Source organism: Sminthopsis crassicaudata, chromosome 3 (assembly GCF_048593235.1).
Source record: "Sminthopsis crassicaudata isolate SCR6 chromosome 3, ASM4859323v1, whole genome shotgun sequence".
In the NCBI taxonomy this organism is placed as follows: Eukaryota; Metazoa; Chordata; class Mammalia; order Dasyuromorphia; family Dasyuridae; genus Sminthopsis; species Sminthopsis crassicaudata.
Genome location: NC_133619.1, coordinates 458659184 through 458684793, shown reverse-complemented (window position 1 = coordinate 458684793; position 25610 = coordinate 458659184). Strand labels below are relative to the sequence as shown.

Below are 25610 nucleotides of genomic sequence, written 5' to 3'. Positions count from 1 at the left end.
ATGGCTCCACAAACTTTAATGCTACTTGCTATATGTGGAATAAAGAAATCTTACTCTGGTTACTGATCCATCTGCACAGTGTTAGTGAAGCCAGCTCAGCTAAGGCCAAAAAAATGCCACAGACCTGAATCACAGCCATGATCTTGCTCAACCAAGAAGGTTATAAGACATTAAGATTGTTAGCTCCTCCTTCCATAACTGATCTGCTCCTTCATGTGGGTCATTCAAAACACAATCAATCATCAGCACACTATCATAATGCCAAGGCCATGGGTCCTAGTGAGTGCTATGATTGTTTGGAACTTTCAGACAGGAGATATTATGCAAGGCAAGTAGTTTGGAGACCAATTCACTACAAGGTTTAAATAGCCTCTTGGCAATAGTCCTATCAGCTCCCCCTTCCCAGATAACAGAATTATAAGCCATTTTACCCAATCAGGCAACATGCAAGGATAAAACACACTTCATATACCCTAAATGATACATGAGAACTTATTTTTCACCCTCTTGCTGTCCATACCAGGTTTCCAAACCACACTCTTTTTTGGAAAGAGAATGAGGAACTAGGAAGAAGAAAGAAAAGGGAAGGAAGGGGAGGGCAGGAAGGTAAGAAAGGGAAACAAAGGCTAAAAAAAAAATTAAGGGAAAGATTTTGGGTTAATAACAGATCTTAGCTGGGTGCTAATACAAAATTCATCTGACTTTCATGGCTCACTGCAATCTATATTTCCAGCCTCTCTCACATACTTTAAATTATTGTTCCCTCAATTTGTCCATCCTTCAGTTTTCATGCTCAAGAAGCAGGTAAGGATATTTTAAAGCAAAACTAAGCAAGGAAGAAAATATATGTGCATGCATACATATATGTTTATTTATATATATATATATATATATATATATATATATATATATATATATATATATATATATATATATATATATATATATATATATACACATACATACACATACACACACATACACACACATATACAATATGTGTATATAATATATGGACATATCTAGCAAATGAAAGATTATTCGTAAAGGGCATTCTAGTACTTGCCAGATAGTAGGTGTCCCTCTATATACTTCACTTCCATAATTCTTGAATTTGAAGATATAGGATAGAGAAAAACTAAAGCAAGCACTCATATCCAGTTTCTTGCCCTCCATTCTAATTCACTAAAGTGGCAATGTCAGAAAAGAAGATATGTTTGAGGGGATCTAAGCAAACACAGGAAATATGTTGGGTGTATAGAAAGAGAAGAATTGAGGCTGCTGTTCTAATCCCTTCAGAAAAGTGCTAGAAGCAGGAAGCAAGAGGTCAATACAGGATTCAAAACATTCTGTGAGTCCCCAGCCTCTTTCTTCCCTCTCTCTGTTGGAGGACTTTCCAACCATAACCTAACTCCCAAGTTACAGACTCAAATTTCTGTCTGTTGTTATGTTTCCTTTGAGATGCCTTTTGTGTTAGTACTGGTCATGCTGGGGTTTTGGTTTTTTGGTTGTTTTTTGTTTTGTTTTGTTTTTTGGTGGAGAACTTTATAATTTCATTGGTGTTCCAGAAAACTTATCAGAAAACTCTCCTCTACTAAGTCATATTGAGACCTGCAATTTAAAGTCTTCTTGTTGTTTGAGCTTTTCACAGGCTGAGTTGACTAAATCATGGAACTAGCATGGACAGACTTACAGGGAAATTAGGTGTGCAATGGATAAAGCACTGACCTGAGGTCAGAAGGACCTGAGTCAAATTTGATCTCAGATACTTAACACTTCCTAGCTGTGTGACCCCAAGCAAGTCACTTAACCCCAATTGCTTCAGCAAAATAATAATAATAATAAATAATAATAATAATAATAATTGAAATTTAAAAAAAAAAATAGAGAGAGAGAGAGACTTAAAGTCTGCCTTCCATGCTGTTTCTCCATTGCTTTAAATTCAGGATGATTCAAAGAATCTTTTCCACAAAAACCAAACACTAACTTCCCTGTTTCTTTTTAAATATACCACCATTCTCCTAATCATCTGGGCTATACCTCAAATCATCTTCCCTCATGTTCAACTCCCCCACATTATCTTCCAAATAGAGACATGTGAAAAAGCTAAAATGAAATCGATCTTTTCCAAACAAGGTTGATTACAGTAATTTCTCAACTGGATTCTCTGCTCCAAAACATCTTTCTTTGTGGAGTCACCTTACAAATGCAAAATTTGGATATTAGATCAAAAAACCTTCAACAGCTTTTTGTTACTTAATAAACAAATTCCAAATCCTTAATTATGGTATTGTCTATCATTTTCCAATCTTCCTTTCTATCCCTATCTCACATTTTTCTACTCTCATCTCCCTTTCAAGATTTTATATATACATATATACATACATATACCTATATATACATATATATACATATATATATATGTGTGTGTGTATATATATATATGTATATATATATATGTATATATATATATATATATATATATATGTATATATATGTATATATATATATGTATATATATATATATATATATATATATATATATATATATATATATATATACATTAAAGTATTTCAACTAAACTGTATTCAGCTGCCTGAGTTTCAGAGAATCACAAGTCCTTGATTTTTAGAGATGGAAGGTACCTCAAAGATTATCCAATCCAACTTCTATTTACGCAGTGATATAGATAGATAGATAGATAGATAGATAGATAGATAGATAGATAGATAGATAGATAGATAGATATAAACACTCCTATAATTGAGTATTCAATATTCAAATGAAAACTAATGGTGAAAAGAAAGCTACTACCCCCTAATTCAGCACATTTTACATTTGGTGGGATCTGATTAAGGGTGATAGAAAATTGTTATATCAAACTTAAATTAAATCTTCCCCTCTACAACTTCTTTCACTCTTCGGAAAGGCAAAGAGTGTGTAATCACTCAATCTCTTTTCCTCATGGAGGACCCTTCAAATTACCACAACTTCCCCAAAACCAGGTTTTTATCCTGCCTTTTTTCATAAATGATCCCCATTTAGCCTGCTCAAGACCCTTTCACAAACTGATATTCTCCTTCTCACTAATCCAAGTTGAAAGTCTCATCTTCCTTCAAGACCCAGTTTAGTATCACTGCTCCATGATCCCTCTTCCTGATTCACATTTCTTCTTCTCTATGTTCTCTCTCCAAAAGGTAAAAATGTCCTGTCTCATTGTTTTCATAACATGTATATATGAAGTATATAAACTATGAAGCTTCTTGAGGCAAGAACATTTTATACACCTTTGTACTTCCAATAGCATCTACAAAATATTTGATATATAGTAAGTATTCAACAAAAGTTTGTTGAACTGAGAATAGTGGATAATTGTTTCCTCTCCCGGCAAGAGAAGGTGAGAGAGGGGGAAGGAAAGGAACAAAATCAGAAATGGCTAATTGGAAGAAATGGCAAATGATTTGGGCTTTAAACCATTCAATAGCAAAAAGAGGAAACATAATTATAAAAAAAATGTTAATTGATCATCAGAGTTTGACAAAACAATATATATGTGTGTACATACACACCCCATGCCTCTTCCTTACTTTTTAAAGCAATTTAGGGTCAATCTAAATTGGATACTCTAATAATCTCCAGAAAATCTCACAGCCTTCATAGTTTTTTGAAATAGTCAGAATGTGATGGAATACTATTGTGTCATAAGAAATGATACAATAATTTCAGAAAATCTCTCATTTCAGAAATTTTAGAAAACAAGAGAAAACCTCTGTAAGATTTTTATGAACTGATGCAAAATAAAGCAAGCAGGATTAGAACAATTTACACCAAAAAGATAACATTGTAAAAGACAAAAAAAACTCTGAAAGATTCAAGAACTCCATTAAATAGAATGACCAATCACAATTCCAGGAACCAATGATAAAGGATGCTTGATGGACTCAATATGCAAAATGAGACACATTTTTGGATACATGTCTTGGGAATATTTTTGATAATTATATATAATTGTATGAAAAATCTTGTTTTTCTTCCTCCTCCCCTCAACACAATAGTATAGAGAGAAAAATAAATTATATTGCAAATAAGAAAAAAAATTAATTAAAAAATACTCAGAATGGCTTTACTAACTGGGAAGTTCTGCCTTATGCCCAGCCAAATTTCTCTTGCTGCAAGACTAAGTTATATTATGTTTTTGTTTTTTTAAAGAATATCCTTAGTATTGGTCTTTTCATCTCATGTGGCTATGAGCTTAGTAAAAGTTTCCATAATCCAGCTATAAAAATCAATATTTCAGTCCTGAATGTTATTCAGACACCTTCATTTCCCAGCATTGTGTACCCCCTACCGGTTTTCAGAAAGTCAAGTTCTATCACTTCAAGTGCCAGACAGAGACCTGGTTTATACAATTGGCTCGACAGAGAAGAGTGTGAGTAGACAGAAGGACATGTGGGAGGTTATTTAAAACCTAACAGCCAGTCTGGATAGAAAGAAGCAAGCTTGTGGTTTACCTTGCTTCTTCCCTTCCCTCCCCTCCCTGCCACAAAATCATGGTTGCAAAATAATGTTAAGATTATCTAGTACCAAAAAGTAGCTATTATTCTTTATTATAAAGTACTTTATTATAAAGTAAATAATCTAGTATCATTCTAGTAAAATAAAATGACTTGATCTTTTCAAGTCATTAGAATGGTTCCCCCACATTCCATACTTACTGGTATTGGGCCCCTCAGCATGATCCTGTTATTTGCAGCTTTAGATAGCTAACTCCTCCTCCCACCCACTCCCAAGTATCCTGCTGCCTGTAGCCTGTTCACTGTCACCTAAAGCTCAGGAATCTTTGCTTTCATAAGCAGCCAAAATTGTCTTATCAGTTACAAATTAATTCGGGAGTAAAGCCTGACTCTTGCTACTAATCAAACCCAGAGTCTACAATCCAGCCCCTTAAATTTTGTAAATGATAATGATAAGAAATATGTGGAAAGGCTAGCACAATGAACATCAGTACTCAACACAGTGCCTGGCACAAAATAGGTGCTTAATAAATGTTTACTAATTGAATACTACCTGACAGTAACAAAGTAAAAGAAATAGTCTGCCTTTCATGGTACCGTTGTTTGATCTTCCTACAAACCAACTTAGAAAAGAGTACAAGCACTACATAGTCAAATGTCATTGTTTGTCTTTTGTTCTCAAAGAGGACCATGACATCAGGGAGTTGATAACATGACATACAAATGGACTAGATTTAAGTGAGGGAAGGCTGTGCAAGATCACTTGCCTCACTTTCCCCTCCAGAACCATCTGGGTCCAGTGGCCAGATATAGATCAGGGTGACTAGAGATGGCTCTGAATACAATGGGAGAACATGATCTTTTTAAGGTAAGGTTTCCAAGAGGTCTCAGTTTGACTAAGACTGCACCCATTCAGTATTAAGGTTTAACAATGGATAAATATCCATCTGGAATGTTTTCTAAATTTTATATTTGTTTAGTGGTTGAAGAAATCTAAATGTTGCTCAAGCGTTATTGTTCATTACTGTTGCTGAGTGGTGTTCATTTACAGCTGTGAAACAAAACTAAGGAAAAAGATTACAGCCCATTGAATACTATTACACTCGGTTTTAATTATTTGTAGTATATTTCTCTTTTAGGAATTGTGATCTGATCAATATTATATCTGATAATCTATATATTACAACAAGTTATAAAGAGGGTTTAATAAATTTCCATGGATTATAATAAGATAAAAGTCAAAAAACAGACAATTAAAAACAGTTCATTTCATCCAAAAGACCTATAATCAAAAAACTCAATTCTAGTACCAGAGCTCTGCTCATTGTGTGACTTTGTGCAAGTAACAAATGCTTTGGATGTTAATATTCTCATTTACAAAGTAAGTTATCCTGGTAATCCAACTGAGGAACATCCTGTATATTCCACTTATACCTATGAAATGTCAAGACATGGAGAAGAATGCCCTCCTCACCCCCAAACATTATTACTGTAACCTATGAGAGATATAGAAGAGTTCATCCAAAAATTGAACAAAATGGGCATGATATGCATAGAGGGAGAGTGTTCCCCTCTGTCAGGATATAGAAACAGCGGATTATCCTAAATATAATCTATACCCTTAAACATTAGTCACATACAAATGATAGTAAAGGAAGAGTCACAACACTACTTTAAACTATCTTATCTATCAACAAACCCACCTAAGAGTTAAGATGGAAACTACGTAAACATGTATAAAACCAAACAACCTTAAAATTAAGCCAAATTTAGTTAAAAATGAAAAGATAATTGATGCAACAAACTTGAAAATTGTCATTCACTATTAGGCATTTTGTAGCAAGTGAGATTCCAGTATAGCTAACTGAGAATATTTCATGTAAGTACTATTAAACCAAAATGGGGAGTCTTTTAGTATTTAGTATTATAAAACAAAGGAGTAATCAAGCCTTTCAGTTTCAGTATATATGTGTAATAGTTTTGAAAAACTCAAAAGAAATATTTCCAAGCAAGGTTAAAAAAGGGGGGAGGGGGGATTTTGAAAAACTCAAAAGAAAGATTTCCAAGCAAGATTAAAAAAAAAAAAAAAAAAAAAAAAAGAGGTAGTGGGAAAGGATAGTACTCAAAGCTTTACAATTTATTAGATTGCTCCAAGACTGCTGAACCTAGACAGGAACCTAGACCTCTTTAGTGAGAGAAATCCAGCCAGTCAGTAATGTCTTTTCCCATCCCTTCCCCCACTGTTACTTTCTCAGTTTCACTCAAGGATTTATAATTAGCACCTTCCCCTTTTCCTTTTTCACCTCTCAATCTCAAGAATCATATGATTTAAGCCTGGAAAGAATTCGTAGACCATTAGGCTTTTTTTTGGGGGTGGGTGGGTGTGTGTGTGTGTGTGTGTGTGTGTGTGTGTGTGTGTGTGTGTGTGTGTGTGTTATGAACCCTTTGGCAATCTGGTGAAGCAGGAATGTTCTAACATAAGGAAAACTATTAACATAATTGATAATAAAATAGTAAATATTAAATAAAACATTATCATAATAAATATTAAATATAAATTAAAAAGCACCTTTTGACAAAGTATTATATTCAATTTTAATTTAAAACACTTGAAAGTTTAGTTACAAACAGATTTTTCTTTAACTTAAGAAAATATACCAGCAAAGCAAAACTACCAGCAAACATTATTTGTAATGGGGATAAGTTAGAAGCCTTCCCAGTAAAACCAGGTATGAAACAAGGATGCCGGTGTTACCAATATTATTCAGTACTGTTTGGGAATCCTAGCAATAGCAATAAGAGAAGCAAAAGAAATAGAAGAATCAGAATAGGGAATCCCAAAGAATCAACTAAAAGGTTAGTTGAAACAATAATTTTAGTAAAGTAGTAGGAAATAAAGTAAATCCACATAAATCATCAGCATTCCTGTGTATCACATATTCTGCAAGAAATTGTAAGAGATACCTTACTTAAAATAATATAAATGTTTTAAAATATTTTTAAAGCATACATTTTATGTATAATGAATGATTGGTTATGTATAATAATTATATTGAAAGTTATAAAATATTTTTTAAAATAATTCAGCCCCTAGATAAAAAAAAAAAAAAAACCTTGATCTAGTTCAAATCCTTCTTCTTACAAATGATGAATTGCCAAGGTCATTAAGGACCTTGTCAATAAGGACTTGTCAATTAAGGACATTAAGGACGTGTCAATAGAGAACAGAGTTAGGATCTGAACTGAAGTTTCTGGAAAATGAGAAACATCTATTTTCTAATTAAAACTTTTATAAGTTCCTAATTACTTCATAGAAAAACTGCCTCACACCTAACACACTACTGGCATAAAGCAAATGTTTAATAAATACTAACATCTTCCAAAATAATCTCATAATGTATAATATAATATATTCCACAGTCTGTAAACTACTGGAAGAAGAGGTAGAATGAATCTGCACTACCACTATCAATCATCTTTCTGTGGTCTTTTTTTTTTTTTAAAAAACTACCATTCCATTTGAAGAGAAGAGCTGGAAAAGTACAAAAGATAAAGTAGAACAGAACTAAAAAGAATGCCACATTTTCATTTATGAAGAGGGGAAATTCAGAAGCACTATCGCTAAGAATAAGAAGAATATAGGGATTGAGCAATACTTTTAATGTGATGTAATTGTTAAGGAAGTGGAAGCCAAGAAAGATCAGGACCTAATTCTATTTACATTCCAAAGGATGCATTGCAAGATGTTTGAGACTTCTAGTAACTTTCCCCATGTTTGTTATTTTTACCCATCTGTTTTCTTAGTAATAAAAATCTTTAGGGAAAAAAAGTTAAACCAGCTGAGATACTTGCTTCAGAAGCATCAATATAGATGTTGAGATCACCCAGAATGGGGCAAGAGATGAAGTAGGAAGAAAAATGAAAGTCAAGTATAAAATTCATGCTACTAATAATTATAATAATATGATAATTAAGACACATTTATATACCTCTTAAAGATTTGCAAAGTTAAAACAGAAATATGGTATAGATAGGGGAAGGAAGTATAAATTTGATGGAGGAGGATTTTAAATGAAGTAGGATTTTTGATTTATCAGTGGTTCGGAAATAGCTTTGAAAAACAAGGAATAAAATAAATATGTTAATAGTTTGTTTCTCCTCTTAATTTATGAAAAAAGAAGCAAGAAATGTTCCATTGTAAACCATGGGGGGAAAATAGCTGAAACATCACATTTTTCAAGTGATATTTGTTAGAAAAAAAATAGAAAAGAGATGAAGATACAAGCTTTTAAAAGAAAAGTTCACCCACATCAGAGCCACAGACTATCTCCAATAAGGTTAATAGAACATATGGAATATGGGAAAGCAGGGAAGGGAAGAACTGAATTGAAATTCAGTCCAAGTTTGGAATGAAGAGGAGAAGTCCCACTGGCAATTATAGATGAAGAAATTAAGAAGTTAAGAAGCAGACTGAAAATTCATGTTAATGACTGCAGCAATAATATTATTCACCCTCCAGACCAAAAAGGAAAAAAGAAAAAAGCTTTAGATGTTTTACTTTATGAGAAAATAGGAAGGAAATTTTAAATTCGATACTTAAAACAACTGCATAAATTTAAGAATGGTCTTTTGATAGCTCCTTCAAATTTACCTAATTGCATCTCTAACATTCCTATAAACTAGTCATATGTAAAAGGAAAATATTTTAGCATTAATATTTGCAAATAAACAATCCTTAAGAACTCTCACAGTATGCAGATCTTGTAGTATTTTACATTACATGAAAAAATTATAGGGAAGATGCAGATAAAATGTCAACTGCATTTCCCACAAGACAAGTATTACATGCAAAACTATTAAAACCACTATTTTTAATTCAATTGTCCAGATATTTATTTGCAGATCTTTTTACTGATGACACAGAGGCAGAGTAGAATGCTGGCTTAGAGTTTAGAAAGATGTGGGTTCGAATTCCACTTTTGATGCCTTGAGCAAATCACAAAAATTTTGTTTCAAGCAACTCCCTGGGATTTATCTACTAAATTACACAAGCTCTTTGGTGGAGGGAACTTTAATGTTAGATATACTCCACACTGTTTATATTAATGTATTATTACTATCTAATAAACAAATTCATTAAAGTTTACTAATGATCTACAATTTTCTAAATGGTGTGCCAATCTATTAGAATATAGCATACTTGGAATGCCATTACGTTGTAACTATATTTTGAATAAATTTTATCATCAACTTGAAAATATTTTTATCCCAAAAGCCACACAAATACACTGAATATGAATTCTTACAAGAAGCCTTAAAACACTACCCAAGCTGGGGAAATGGATTATGTGTTATAATGGAAGGATCCCTTTCACCCAACTCTACCATTTAATACCTTATGCAATTCACTTAGATGCCCTCTTTCCAAGTTACCCTTCCAGCTTTGACATCTTCTGGTACAAAATATAGTGAATGTAACAATGAAAACATTTCAGAAAACAACAACAACAACAACAACAACAACAACAAGGGATAGTCACCAGAACTATGCCAAAAGTATTAATAAATATTGGTTTGGGGTTTTTGTTTTGTTTTGTTTTCAGTCTCTGTCTACACACACACACACACACACACACACACACACACATACACACACACACACAAAATCATGTCTATATGATTTAAAAAATTATTTATTTATACATATATTTAAAAAATTGATGCTTAAAAAATGTATGTATCCAATGTATCTTATGATTAACAACCCACTTCAAATCAACTAAAAAGAAATAAAAGGTGTAATATAAATACAGAGAAAAGAGACTTTTAAAATTTCTCATTCAACTGCTCCATTAAGGGAAGCAGAGTTTAAACAATAAAACTAATATTGTTTTCTGAATTTCACATTAGATAATATTACTATTTGTTAAAACAAGAAACTTGTTGATCGTATAGCAATACATATTCTAAAAACATGGGAGGGAATTTCAGTTTCAGCTAAATCAACTCCTTCAAAAATAATATTTTAGATAACTATGGATCTTTTAATTTTTTAAGTTTTCCTTTAATTGCTTGTATGCATATAGCTGGAGTAGTTAGGTGGCACAGTGGATAGACAACTAGGTCTGGAGGCAGGAAGATCTGAGTTCAAAACAAGTCTTAAACACTTAGTAGCTGTAGGGCCCTATCAAGTGATTAATACCCTATTTGCCTCAATTCCTCATCCAGAAAATGGGAACTCACTAGAAAAGGAAATTGCAAACCAATTGAACAACAATGCAGACAGCTATAAAGGAAACTTAATAGGCTTTATTTGTATGAGAAACAATAGGATACTAATAAACCAGTTAATTTTATAAGTAATAGAAGGTATGTATCTGTATGTATGCATGTGTATATGTATGTATATATAAAAATAGTAATAGATTATCAAGTCTTTTTTATTAAAAGTATCTTTATAAAATCCAATAAACAATTCAGGAGCCAATTAACACCAGAAGAAAAACTGTTTGATGGACTAAGAAAGTCACCACTCTTTGGTCTACAGAAATAACACTGTCTACAAGTCCATTCAATGCCATGGTCATCAGTGTGAAAGTAACAGAGTTCAGAGTAATGTTACATAATCTAAGCAGTTTACAAAATTCTTCCACATATAGTATAATTCATCTGATCCTGGTAATTAACCCTATAAGGTAGAAATACCATTATCTCCATTGTACAGAGAAGTAAAGATGTTGAGATATTACAACTAGTCAAAATTTAGTATATGGCAAAAGCAAAATTAAAATTTTAATGATAATTTTAAAAATGAATGAATGAACAAATATATGAAAAGATAAGTTGGTAGATTAAGAAATAAGTAAATGAATGTAAGTAAATAAACTAATAAATAAAAATAGCTAGCATTTATATACACTATCTATTATGTGCCAGGTAAATATATTTTGCAAATATTATCTCATTTTATCTTCACAACAATCCTGAAAGATATATGCTATTATGAACCTAATTTTATAATTGAGGAAACTGAAGCTACAGAGTTAAGAAACTTAAGTGGCCAACATTATACAACTAGTATGTGTCTTGAGACTCCAGCATATGGATTTGTATTGAGGTCTTCCTAACTCCAGGTGCAGTATTATATCAATCAATAAGCACTTATTAAACACCAACAAAGTGCTTTTTGAACTGGGGATTCAAAAAAGAGGCTCCATCTACAATTGCTTTAACTTGAAGGATTTCTGGGGACAAAGAATACACTACTCTTATTACCTAAGATTGTATAAACCATAAGCCACAAGCATCAAATACCCATTTGCTTGGTAATGGGGTAGGGTAAACAACTAATGCAAAATCTCCCGTGGAAAAGCAAATCTAGATTGTCTTGTAATAGATAATAGAAAAATAGGCATTTGATACCTATGTGACCTCCAAAGCTATGTTCCAAGAATTAGCTTAGATTCTTATACACCTCTCAAAACTTGAAGTACTATTGAGAATGAGTCTGCAGAATTCACTTCTTTATTATAAGTCTGCATAATATTTAATCTCATACACAGGAATGTACCAAATCACTATTATTGAAGGAAATGGCTCAAATCATTTCAGCTCAAAGAAGCAGCTAAAGATAAAAAGGCCAAGGTCTCCCATTGCATACATCTAGGGCCATTTCCTGTCGTCCTGATCTCTATCTTGCTGCTGGACCCAGATGGCTCTGGAAGGGAAAGTGAGGAAGATGGCCCTCCCTCACTTAAAACCAATTCACTTGCATGTCATGGCATCACCTCCCTGATGGGAAAGCTAGGGCTATACCCTCAAGGGAAACAGATATGTTTGACAGTATTATTCAATGACTAAACATTAACTCATCCATTTAAATTTTTTCTACAAGAAAAAAAAAAGCCTCCACTCATAATTGACCATCAGTTTGAAATTTTAATGTGAGAAGGTACAAGGCTGGTAAAAAAAAAATTTTTTGTTGCTGTTATAAGCTCACAGCTCTTCCACCCCTCAAACATTAAAATTTAAACTTAAAAAATTTAATCTAATGCATACTTGGCTCCCAGACATGACTTTCAAAAGTGATTCCACTCTACCAGACTCTAGTTTGGTAGAGAAAGTTGTCTTATACTGTGTTGTTATGTTGCTAATTAAAGTTGAAAGAAGGCTTCAGGGTTTCTTTTTTTTTTCCTTTTAAGATATGACCCAATTTGAATTATCCTCGGCCCCCCCCCTTCACCCTCCCTTATTGTGGTCTTGGCAAAATGTCTCCATATTTCCAGAAAGGGTGCTCGATGCATTACAAGGTTTTCTCTCACCTCCGTTCAACTCCCAAATGCAGAGCTTAGAATTCCAGGGCCAGATTCTAAATGGTAAGTTTGCTTTTCAGGTTTAAGATTGAGTGAGCAGGAATTGCTATAGGTTATGCTTTGTGACAAAAATGATCAGGAAAATCCTACATGGCAAAGGCAGTTTAGTTTATTATCCCATCCATATTTCCTCCCATCAACCCATATCCAAACAGGTATCAAGTCCTGTAATTTCTCTCTTTATAAAATCTTTCATATACCACTTCTTTCTCCTCAGAAATTTCTATCACCTGGTACAAGGTCACCTACATCTCAGACCTAAGACCTAAACTATTTTAACAGCTTGAGAATTGGTATCCCTTTCTTATTTTTCTCTCTCCACTTAAATCTATGTGGCACTCTGCTAAAGTGATTAAAATGCAGTTCTATTTCACTCCCATACTCAATAAACTTCCAGTAGTTCCCTATTATTTCTAGAATCAAATGTAAAGTCCTCAATTTTGCTTTCAAAAACCATCATATCCCAGGCACTCTCTCCCTCCACATCTTATCACCCCTCTCCCAACACCATGTACTAACACTGACCTCTTGACTAAGAGGTCCCCATACCTGGATCATAGTCCCTCTTTATCTTAGCCTCTTACTTTCCTTGGCCTCTTTCAAGTCTCAGTTAAAACCCCACTCTCTGCAAAAAGCCTTTCCCAAAACCCTTTATGGTTTGTTTCTTCTCTCTATTGATTAGCTCCAATTTATCTTTCCTTTATCTTGTTTGTTCATAGCTGTTAGCAAGTTGTCTCCCTCATTCAACAGTGAGTTCCTTGAGACTATCTCCATTGTACAGAGAAGAACCTCAATATATTCCAGCTGGTCATAATTCCTTGGGACCATCTTTTGTGCCCCCTAGTATCTAGCACAATGCCTAATATATTTGTTGTTTTTCAGTGATGTTTGATACTTCATGACCCCATCGGGAGTTTTCTTAGCAAAGATACTGGAGTAATTTGCCATTTCCTTCTCTGGTGAATCCATTTTGTCAGGCAAACAGAAATTAAATGATTTGTTTAAGATCACACACTAGGAAGTGTTTGAGACTGAATTTAAATTCAGATCTTCCTGACTCTGGGACCATTATTCAATCTATTGAGTCACCAGCTATCTCTGTCTGGTCTATAATAGCTGCCTAATAAATACCTAAGAGATGAGAATATCTGTTCCTCAAAACTGAACCTCTAGGACAGATCCCAGGCTTTTCCTTCAATATATCCCTAAAAAGAAAGAAACACACACACACACACACACACACACAAACACAAATACACACACACACACACACTACTGACAGAGAGACAGAAAAAAATGAACCTTGGGAATAGTTAATAAAACTAAGAAAAAAAATCATACAAAGGGAAAAATTCAAATACAGGAACAAAGGTAATATTTCTTAGAAAAAGATAGGAGGGAAAGAATTTACACTTTCCCCAGTAAGGTATTCATAAAAGCAGCAAAAACTTATATTTTTATGTAGCTCTTCAAAGTTAAAGCCAATTTCCAAAGCTCTTTACTTATGTTAACTTGTTTGAGGCTCACAACAAACCTCCTGAGATGGACAAGAATGTAAGGAATTATTCTCTGATTTTATAAGAAAGTCAAGTGACTTGGCTATGATCATTTCAACAAACACTTATTAATAACATACCCAGAGATGTGCTAGTAAATTTTTCCATTACAGATATTAACTTCCTCCCAGCTTCCTAGGTTAGTTCTAAAGGATCCCATTAGGAAGCAAAACAGTCAAGACCAGTTGGAAGACTTGATCTAATGGGTGTTAACTTTGCCTTATAGATCCAAGGTAGGGATTCATTAAGATGATATTCTTTCCTAAAGAAGAAGTTATTTTTGGTTTATTAGAATAAATTTAGAGATCTGTAATTTGTAGAGGTTTTGGAAAGAAAGGAATGCTCTATTCATTATATCCAGTTTTACAAATTATACTCATAAGCATAAAGAACCTGCATTTGCAACATATATAAGGGGGGAAAGAACTAAATTTGGCTCTTAGATGAAAAAAAAAAAAGACTGTCTTACAAAAGTTAATAAATGAGATGAGCATGGGATGCCTATGTGACTTTCAAAGTGTTTATACTTTATACCTAGAATTTCTATAGAATCAAAGTATTTTTACCTGGGATCTTCAAAACAACCCCATATAAAGGTAGGTGTTATTATTAGCCCCATTTTACAGATGAGGAAACTGAGGCTAAGAAAAAAAAATAAATGACTTGATGGAATAATTTGGAATTTGAACTCAATTCTTCTTGACTAGGAATCCAGCACTCTATCTACTTTTCCACCTGGATGCCTTTAATACACCTTCTATGGAATCCTTTTGATGATTAAACTTAAACAAATCTTCAAAATCTGCTTCAATAGGCCTATTAAAATCACACCTGTCCAAACTATCAGCAATGTATGATAAAAGAATATTTGAAAATGTGTCAATAATTAAAATTAGACATTTGGATCACATCTAATATATCTTATTATCTTTTAACTTCAGCTGATGTAAAATTAAAACAAGTTTCTGAATTGCATAACTCTCCAATTATAATTTAATTCCAAAACAGATATCAAACTTGTAAAATGACATAAATACTGGATATTTTATTATAGAGGGGAAAAAAATCATAATATATTAGAATCTGTCACATTATATAAAGTGGCTGTCATTTTCCAACATTTATCTCACAATATTCTTTATTTAAAGGATTCTTTCTCTATTTAAAACAAGGAGTAAGCAAAGGCTCTCTTGAGAATCTATTTATCTAGACCAAATGAACATTCCCAAATACTTTGTAATGAGAAACTAAGGGACTGCTTTTTTGAAAAGCCAAGTAAAAGAACGAGATAGAAAGTAAATCATGTTGATTGCATTTTGAGTTTGTTGTTGAGTTGTTTTTCATTCATGTCTGACTCTTCATGACCCGATCTGGGATTTTCTTGGCAAAGATACAGGAGTGGTTTGCCATTTCCTTTTCCAGAGGAAGAAACTGAGGCAAACAGTGTTCAGTGACTTGACCAGGGTCACAGCCAGTAAACTTCTGAGGCCAGATTTGAAATAGGGAAATAAATCTTCCTGACTCCTGACCCAGCAGTCTATCCAATGCCCCACCTAGAGGCCCCAAATTTGTTGTAAAAAGACCTATATTCAATTCAGCTTTTTTATGTGTAGACTTTAGCCAAATCATTCTACCTCTCTAAGCTTAATTTGTCTCATCTGTAAAATGAGAGGGTAGGCTAGATTTCTCAATAGTATATCTCATTGGTAAGAGAAAGAACATCAACAGTGACATTCCAGGATTGGGCTATCCAAATATTTATTTTGGTAAAGCCAAAATAGGGAATGATCCTTATTTGTGAAATACATTGAAGTTTGCAATAATCCCTATATTTCCATCTTTATTTGATGTTGGAACTTGCCTGAACATTGTTTATTTATGATCTAAATACATAATTCATCCATAATAGTTAACCAAGATATGTTGCTTAAAGGATAGAAAAGTGCTTTACAAATATTAATACATTTGATCCTTACAACAACCCCTTTAGGTATACCCTATTATTATCCTTATTTGACAGTAGAAAAAATTGACTGAAAGTTAAGTGACTTGCCCAGGATCACACAGCCAGTATGTATATTCCAGAATGTAGATCCAACACTCTAGACTAATTAGTCCATAGTACAATGGCATTTTCATGACCTCTTACAGTTTCACAAGTACATGAAGACAAAATAAACTATATTCACAAAGGGGAACAATTAAAGCTGTTGCTTAATAAAGAAGAAAAAATAATTGAGTTAAAAATGAGATTAATGGGAAAGAAATTCCTTTCTGAGTGATTCACAAGGACTCTACCCATTTCAGGAGCAGATCAGACAAGTCACATTGATTGTGCTTGAAATGTCCTAATTTTAAAGGACCATTGATATCCAGAGGATGGAAGGCTTAAGACTGGCCAATCAAAGAGTCAAATGCTGAAAGACAAAGAGTTGAAATCCTTTAGCAAACAGCAAGATAAGGTCAAAATGAATCTAAATTTCAAAAGGGTGCAACTCCAACCTAAAATGACCAAAGATCAAGCACTCTTTAATCAACAAGAAAAAAGTAAATTCTAGGAAGGCAGGATCTATCTTGTCATCTTTGGGTCCCTTAGCTGGGTGCTATATAGAACAGGCCCTAATAAACTTGCAAGTAGTAGTCCCTAGATTCAATTAAATTGAAAAAAAAAATCACTAAATCACACTGCTAAGATTTCTCCGAACAAAACCAGATGAGATAATTATCTCCATCAGAGATGACTCACCAGTCTATCTGCCTTTGATACTATAACAGGTGTTCACTCAGGACCCCAAAATGTTATCAAAAAATTGGACTCCTGTGATATTCCTCCAAGGACAGATACTTTGAAAAAAAAATAAAAAGAAAGAAAATAAAAAGAAATTGTAGCAACCTACAATAGTAACATAGAAAAATAATTCATTTCCTATCTACTATCATCAAGATGATTTTTTCATGAAAGATTAAATATGATTAAGTCTTTTGTACACAAGATACCCTGTTTTGAGCTATTTAACAGAAACCTATGGGTACCCAAATATCCATCCTTCTAAGATAACACCAATTCTGCCAGTTTCCCACCCTTTTACTATTTTAAGTCATCTGCCAATTTAAATAAAACCCAAAGAAACAGGCTCAATAAGTAACTCCCTTCTTACTTTAAATTAATTGAACCCCTCTTTTGATATTGTTGGCGTGAACTACAGTTCAAGAAATAAATGCTGATGAAGCAATCTTGAAAATACAGCAAAGCGCTACTAAAGTGACCTTAATCAGATTTAAAGGGACCAGCAAAGACACACCAAAAGACACCAAAGAGAACACACCAGTGCCTAAGAAAGACAATGTTAGAGGAATTTTTAAAGGCTACACAAAAACTTTTCTTATTCCAATGAACAAATGTGCATAATTACAAGCTAGTCCCATTCAAGACTCAATAGTGACAACTACTTTCTAAAACAAACTCCAGGATTCTACCTTAGAATTCAGGAGAGGCCATGGTTTATTCATGCTTAATCTCAAAAAGAAAAGCGTTCAAATTCAATTTTGTTTGCTTTCAATAACCTGATACCAATCTTTCAGGGATTTTCTTCCAAGCATTGGTTGGTCACAGGTTATATAATATGGTAGTTCTATTTTAGATAGCTAGATAGATGATAGATAGATGATAGATAGATTAGATATAGATCAGTGTTTTCTACAAAGGTTTTCCACATAGTTTTAAAGCTGAAAGGAAATTCAAAGGTATCTAATCCAACCTTCCCTCTTTTTCTTCTTCTTCAATGGAACCTAAAGCCCAAAGATTAAGCCATTCACTGAAATTCTAAGTGTCACTCAGGATTTGAAACCAAGTATAAACTCCTAATCCAGCCCACCTTCCATTGTACTATACTGACTCTCAAAGGGTGCATGTGCATGCACACACACACACACACACACACACACACACACACACACACACACACACATAGCTAATAACTGTCAAATTACTTTGAAAATAAGTATTCCCCCCCCCAAAAAAAAGGGAAGAAACCTGTGAGTACACAAGTTTAGACTGTCCACTTCAACTCATCAACAGCTACACTTTGATGATTTTCCATTAAAGGAAGAGATACAAAAACTTGCATCCTTTAAAATCATCCATGAAAGCTTTTCAAAGGACCTTCCATGCCTCCAATCTTCAACAGTTTCCTCCACTTTTCACTGCCAACTTTTTTCCCCCTCTAAGACAGATTTTTCTCAGTGTACACCCACCCTCTCTACTTACTAATCATCCCAATTTTTCCCAGCTTTAAACCTTCCAACCACATGCCATCCTTCCTGTCATTTTGTTTCCACTTCCTCAATAAGATTTTTTTTAATTCAAAAGAGAGGTCTAATAACTTTCAATAACCCAGGCTGGGAAGGGGGGAAGTCCCAGTTTTATTTTGAAAAGCATCTCTATATCTACATAAGCATGGTGGGGGTCAATGGTTTCTCCTCTTTCTTTTTAGGGGGAAAACATTTCAGCAAACAGCTGCCCTAATTAGCAATGAATGTCCCAAGTAGGTGATCTTGTAGTCCTGCATTTTTCTCTTCTTTCTTCCCCACCCCCCATTATGCAATCCTCAGAATTTTTCCGATACTGCAAAGTACAGACCACAGATGTATGATCTGAGAAATGAAGACAAAGGTCTTCCAAGTTCTATCTGCCATAGGCACTGTAAATGTAATGAGCTTTAATTGCAAACTGTTTAGAATACTATGTTAAAGTACAATGTATAAAGCTTTACAGCTTTCTAAATATATAAAATTTTAAATTGCCAAGGATACAGTATACTGACTAACCCCTGATTAATGTGCAAGCATTATACTCCTTGAACAATGGACTAGAAAAATATGCTAATATATTTTACCCAGACCCCAAGAAGGGGGCAGGATGGAGACCCACCAAAAAACTCCCAAGCCTGTGCCCCAGAGTAGATAGTCACATTCATAAACTGAATGGTTTTGACAAAAAGTACTATAGGAATTCAAAGAAATAAGAAAGATCAATGAGAAATATGAAAATCAACCCCATAGGTCTTCCAAAAAGGGGAAAACAAAGGTAGAATTTGGATGGATGAAAAAAGGAATTCCTCCACTCCCGCACACAAGTGCAAGCCTTGAAAGGTTGAATGGGGGAATAATTGTAGAGTGTCTTTTCAGTCTTGCCCAACTCTTGGTAAGCCCATTTGAGATTTCTTTGGCAAAGATACTAGAGTGACAAATGACAGATGAGGGAACTGAGGCAAAGAGGGTAAGTGACTTGTTCAGAATCATAGTTAGTAAATGTCTGAGGAATATTAGTTTCCAAGGTTAATTCTTACCCCAACATATTCCCCAAAATCTGTGCTTCTGGAGATTTAGCTATTAAATTTGGCATGATTTACCCCATATATATACCAAGGTAAATTGTTCAGAAAGTTTCACTGGAATTTCAGGCCAGTTCCAATGATCTTTTGGAGAAGAGAGCCATCTGCACCCAGAGAGAGGACTGTGGAGACTGAATGTAGATCACAACTTAGTATTTTCATTTTTTTTTTGGTTGTTGTTTTTGCTTGCATTTTGTTTTCTTTCTCATTTTTTTTTCCTTTTTGATCTGATTTTTCTTGTGCAGCAGGATAATTGTGGAAATATGCATAGAAGAATTGCACACGTTTATCATAAATTAACTTGCCATCTATAGGAGGGGGTTGGGAAAGGGATTATGCAAGAGCGAATGTTGAAAATTATCACCTGCATAATACCCCCACACAATCTCAAACCTATTTTTGCTATTAATTTTCTTATTAATATTAATTTTGATGATGGTAATGATAACTAGCACTCATGTAGTACTTTAAGGTTTTCAAAGCACATTACATATATTCTCATTTGACCCCAACAACAGCTAAATATGTCTGATCCATTTATTACCTCATTTTACATTTAAGGAAACTAAACAGAGATTATGTGATTTGCCCAGGATCATACCACCTGTATGGTTTACCACCAGTAAATATGTCTGAGGCAGGATTTGATCCATCTGATTGGATCACAGACTTTATTTCTTTCCTTTTTTTATTTGTAAATGCTAAGAACAAAGCTAGAGAAGATGTCATGAAAAAGGAATACTTAAACCTTTATGAGTTTAAAGTTTGTTTAAAAAAAAAAAAAAAAGCTACATTAACCACAAGATCCTTCTAGGATTATTAAGACACTGTCCAGAACACAGAGAGTTGATGTGTAAGAGAGGATTTGAATTCAAATCTTCCTGATTTATAAAGACATTAACAAAAATCAAGGCCAAATTTAGAAAGCAAACAAATTAAGCAACCCTAAGGAATAGACATAAATATGGGAGATTTTTCAGATATTGAAACTAGAAAATTAAACAAATGAAATGTCATAGCTCTAGGAAAATAATATTCTCATGGATCAATTAAGAATCTTTCAACACATAAACAATTTCACATTTTCAGGGCTGCCCATAGCAGCAGAAAATTTAACTGTGAAATAGATTGAGGAGTTATTGGAGTACTTGGAAAAGAAATAACTGGATCTCTTTAATTGCCTGATACTAAGGAAAAACAATCCCAAATGCCTTTCTTCTGAAAGACAAGAATTGCCATATATTTAAATAAGAAGCTGGTTCAAAATTTTTAACTCTCAGTCCATCAGGTCATTCTTGTTTTGATTCTTGCAGGATATAGACAAATTCCAAATACTTAAGCAGTTCATTTCAGTCTTGTCTAAGTCTTCATGACCCTAACTGGGGCAAAGATACAAAAACAGTTTTCCATTTCTCTCTTCACCTCATTTTATAGATGAGGAAACTGAGACAAACAGGGTTAAGTGACTAGTCTACTAGTAAGTGTCTGAGGGCAGATTTGAATTTAGGAAGATAAGTTTCTCTAACTCCAGACCAAGCCTTCTATCCATTGCACCACCTAGCTAACTGTCTAGTAAAAGCAGAACCTGGCCCAGTCTCAAGGAAAGAAGTAAACTATTCCAGAAAGTCTTCAATTTATGACTTCTGGGAACTGACTTTAGCTACAGAAAGAAATACAAAGTTTTCACTCCAGGAGATCAAAGAAGCCATTTTGTACCCAGAATCCTAATTCAAAATATTAATTTCCAGGAATAAAGACATTCTGCCCAATCCTTGCTTTAAAAAAACAACAACCATGAGACTCTATGATTCTAATTAAAATGCCATTTCTTGGCCTTGTTAGTCTAATCCTATCAATGCTTTAACAAATGACTTAAAAGCAATGGTGTTTCATATTTCCAATGATATTGTTTAGCATTGGGTTAAACTACTTTAACATCACCATTTGATCCGTTACATAGTATCTCTTTGGATCTCTACAAAGTGTTGCCAATAAGATCCTGGCTATTTACATTAGATATTTCTGAATATTACAATTCATATTTTTAGAGAAGTGCACTCTACTATGCCATGTTATTATTTTGGAAATTATGTTGTTATGGGGGAAGGGAATATAAGACAAAAGGACCAAATTTTGTTTTAGTCTTATAATGAATTGCTTTAAATGATTATCTGGAGTCTCCTACAATATTACAAAGTAATTTGTATTGAAAGTCTTCTACTTATAAGCAGCTCAGCTAATCCAGTACACTCAAAGTACTTTTAAAGAAATTGTTAAGGAAAGTATGGCATACAGACGTGTTCAAGGACAAAATCTAAGATGCAAGGATTGAATAGCAGACTAGATATAGAAAGTCTGAGCACCCAAATATCTATTATAGGGAGGTCCTCATTCTGTCATTGTCTGATGTCCTTGAACACCTCTATCATCTTTCATAGCCATTTCTAATCCCTCTAATTTCATAAAGTTGGGCCTATCTTCATTGACAAAGGAATTGCTTCTATTTGAATGAGAGTAAAAATATTCACTCTGTGATTTAACAGACCAACTTTAGAGAGTGATAATCAATCAACAACCATTTATTAATTGCGTAATAGTTGGCAGGCAAAGGTGACAAAGACCCATAAAAAGTCCATTAAAATATGTACCATCACTCAAAAGTCTTTCCCCTCCTTGAGTGCAGGGACTGTGTTACTTGTTAATTTGTTATCTTTAGAATGTAGTGTAGAGTTCACCACATCGCTTGGTGTTTGTTGAATGAACAAATCCCCACTTGTTGGAGAGTCTATTAACTTTCCTAAACAAGGGATCTTCCCACTCCCCACCTAATTTTAACATTAATTCATGTGTCCTAGATGTTATTTTAAATTAGAAAGCTAAATAGGCCTCCCTATAGATTACATAAATTACTCATTTCACCTGGTAAATGTTTTAAAATAGTTGCCAAAGATCACAATTCTGGGTTGTCCCACTATCAACAAACACTTCCTCTAACTACATTTGGTGGCCCAGAAAAAGACCATGTGTAGCCAAAAATCTAAGAACCAAAGGCCTTTGTCTTGAAATCAGTACTGGATATCCACAGATTTTAAATGCCAGCCCCAACCTCTCCAACAACCAATGGGCGTGTAATCAATTACTGTATTTTGGCATAAAATGATTTTTGGTTCTCAGGTGTAAAGTAAAATGATTTTAATAATTAGTGAAAAAAAAATGTAGGGGATTTCAAGGGTTCTATAGACACAGAATTATAGATTGTAGTCCAACCTCCTAATTTTACAAATAAGAAAACTGAGACCCAAACAGAAAGTTATTCAAGATCTTACAATTAAAGGATTTGATGAACGGAACTTGAACACAGGTCTGATTCTAAATTAAATGTACTTTTCACTACCCTGAATTGTCTCTCTCCTTTTTCATTTCAGTTGTGCCTCTCAACTCAGGGGTACTCCACCTGTGCAAGTCTGTGCCAGAGCACAGCATTATTTCTATTTAATATTTTCCATTTCAAGTCACCCCAACTTTGACCCTGTCAGTACTCAGTATTCAAGACTACTGAGAGGGAAGAGAGAGTAAAGGCAAAACTTCAGAGGTTTGCTGTTAGAACTACTTTGCTCCGTTTCGATTAATGGGATGATTTTTATATAAGCCAGGGGTAATATTTCAATGATATTCAGAGGGCCAATGAAAAATGTATTATTTTGTCCCTTTATAGTGCTTCAAAGAATTAAATTAATGACTATGTTCAACAATAACTGTTTTCTGTTAAATATTATAATGGTTATCCATTCACATGAGCCACCCTAGTCTAAAGCAATGGAATTTCACACACACACACACCCCACCTCCCTCCCCCCCTAAAAAAAAAAAAAAAGGCGGGGAGAGGAGAGTTGATTTGCACACAGAAGAAATATTTGACTCCACCAGAACAGAGTTAAATCAGTGCAGAATCCTACGGAAGTTCCTGAATCTACCAGTCCCACGCCAAAGATATATCTCTTTAAGTGAGCCCAAGGTTTTTTCCTTACTGTTATGGTTACATTGTTGAAGGAAGGGCTTTAAACTTGGCAAAGTAACATGCAACATCTGTAACCACATTTGCCTTCTGGGGATCGGAAGATGAATCCCACATTCCTGGCTTTGAAGCTTTTAAAACTGCAGATAGGAGGAACTGGAGGGAGGGAGGGAGTTGAGCAGAGTTTATTGGCTCTGTCTCTCCAGCAGAAAATTCCTCCTGGAAGAGACTGATATTTCAGGGGTGGGGGCAGATTCACCGCTCGCTTTTACTATAAAGAGAACAGAGCCAGAAAGGTGTGCGCTTTGCATACACGTCCGGGCTCCATCTACGAGTCACAATCACACACTGAGGCCCCTCAACAAGGAGAGGAAAGGAAAGCAACCATTCTATAGCGGGTCTCTTTCTCTCTGCCTTTCCCCATATCCCATAAGCAGTTCAGCTCCCACCCAAGCAACGCAAGCTCGATTCCCCAGCACCACACTGTGAGAGTAGCAGGCTTTGGGAAGGAAGGAGAGAATGAAGGGGGCGAAGCATACACCCACCCTTATTGCCTCAGTGTGCCTTGCTTCTCCCTCACATCGCCACCCCACCCCACCCCCCCGCCCAGATCCATCACCTCTCCAGCCGCGACTAGTCATTCCCTCCTCACCTCTGGATCCTGGAGTAAGGTGTTGGTGAAACAGAGTGCCGCAGCCCAGCCAGGTCTTGAGGGCGGACAGTCGGGCAACCCCCGGGGGTGGTGCGGGGCGGGGCGGGGCGGTGTAGCCGGCGTGCCCCGGAACTCTCTCTGGGCAAAGGACTAGGGGCTAGCCGCCCATGGAACGACGGCTGCTGCTGCAATGGAGCTTTGCGCAGGGCCAATGCTCTCGGAGCCAGGGGCTTTCCCAGCCCTTAGCCCGACATCTCTTGCCAAGAAGCAAGCTTGCAGCAGCCACTAGAAGGTGGGGGGTGGGGTGGGGGTTGTTTGAGGAGGAGGGGAGAAGAGCAATGGGCGGGGAGAGGGAGGAGGAAGAGGAGGAAGAAGAACTGCAGGAATAAACTTCCAGAGGTGCAGAGGCACTGGCGGGATGGGAGGAAGAAAAAGGAGAGCAAAAGAGACCGGAGTTAAAGGGAAAGAGTCAGTCTGAGGGAGGAGGCGAAGGAGACGGCTACAAAAAGAAAACTTCCCCCCGCGAGCATGAGGTGGAGGAGGCGATTGCAAAGAGCAGGAGCAGGAGCAGGAGCAGCAGTAGGAGGAGGAGGGGGAGAAGGAGGAGGAGGAGGAGGAGGAAGTGGCAGTGGAGAGCTCCGCCAATGAGTGTCTGGAGCTGTGATTAACCAGGCAGCAACACATCATTTCCTCCCGGCTCGGATCCAGGGAGCCGGGAGAGGGGAAGGGCGGCGGGGCGGAGCCGTCTCCCGCGCCCTCTACGGGGAGCCTGGCCCGGCGGCGGGGACGGTGATGTAGCCCAGTTCCAGCTTCGCACGGCTGCGCCGCCCCCCGGCCACAGGAGACGGTCTAGTCCGGCCAGACGAGACAGGAGTGGGAGAGCGCGCTGCCTCCCTGGCTGCTTCCTCTTGTTCTGGGACGAAGGCGGCCTCGGTTGCCTGGGAAAGGTGCAGGGACAAAATCTGGCGGAGCCGGGAGAGTGGTGTTTTGTTTGTTTGTTTGTTGGTGATGTTGACCTGGGGGTGGGCTGGCTCTGGACAGTTCCGGGGGGGCGGGGGGAAGACTGCTGAGGGCCTGGGTCTGACTAACTTGCACCTTAGGAGCTTA

The 25610-nt window shown here is 35.5% G+C and overlaps 1 protein-coding gene across 2 annotated transcripts in view; it reads right to left on the bottom strand.

Moving 5' to 3' along the window:
- Positions 1 to 25165, bottom strand: part of ACVR1 (activin A receptor type 1) — a 148387-nt gene extending 123222 nt beyond the window's left edge. For both annotated transcript variants that reach the window (XM_074303404.1, XM_074303403.1), the window contains exon 1: positions 24504 to 25165. The gene's annotated coding sequence lies outside the window, so the exon portion shown is untranslated. The remainder of the gene's footprint in view (positions 1 to 24503) is intronic.
- Between the last annotated feature and the right edge of the window lie 445 nt (positions 25166 to 25610).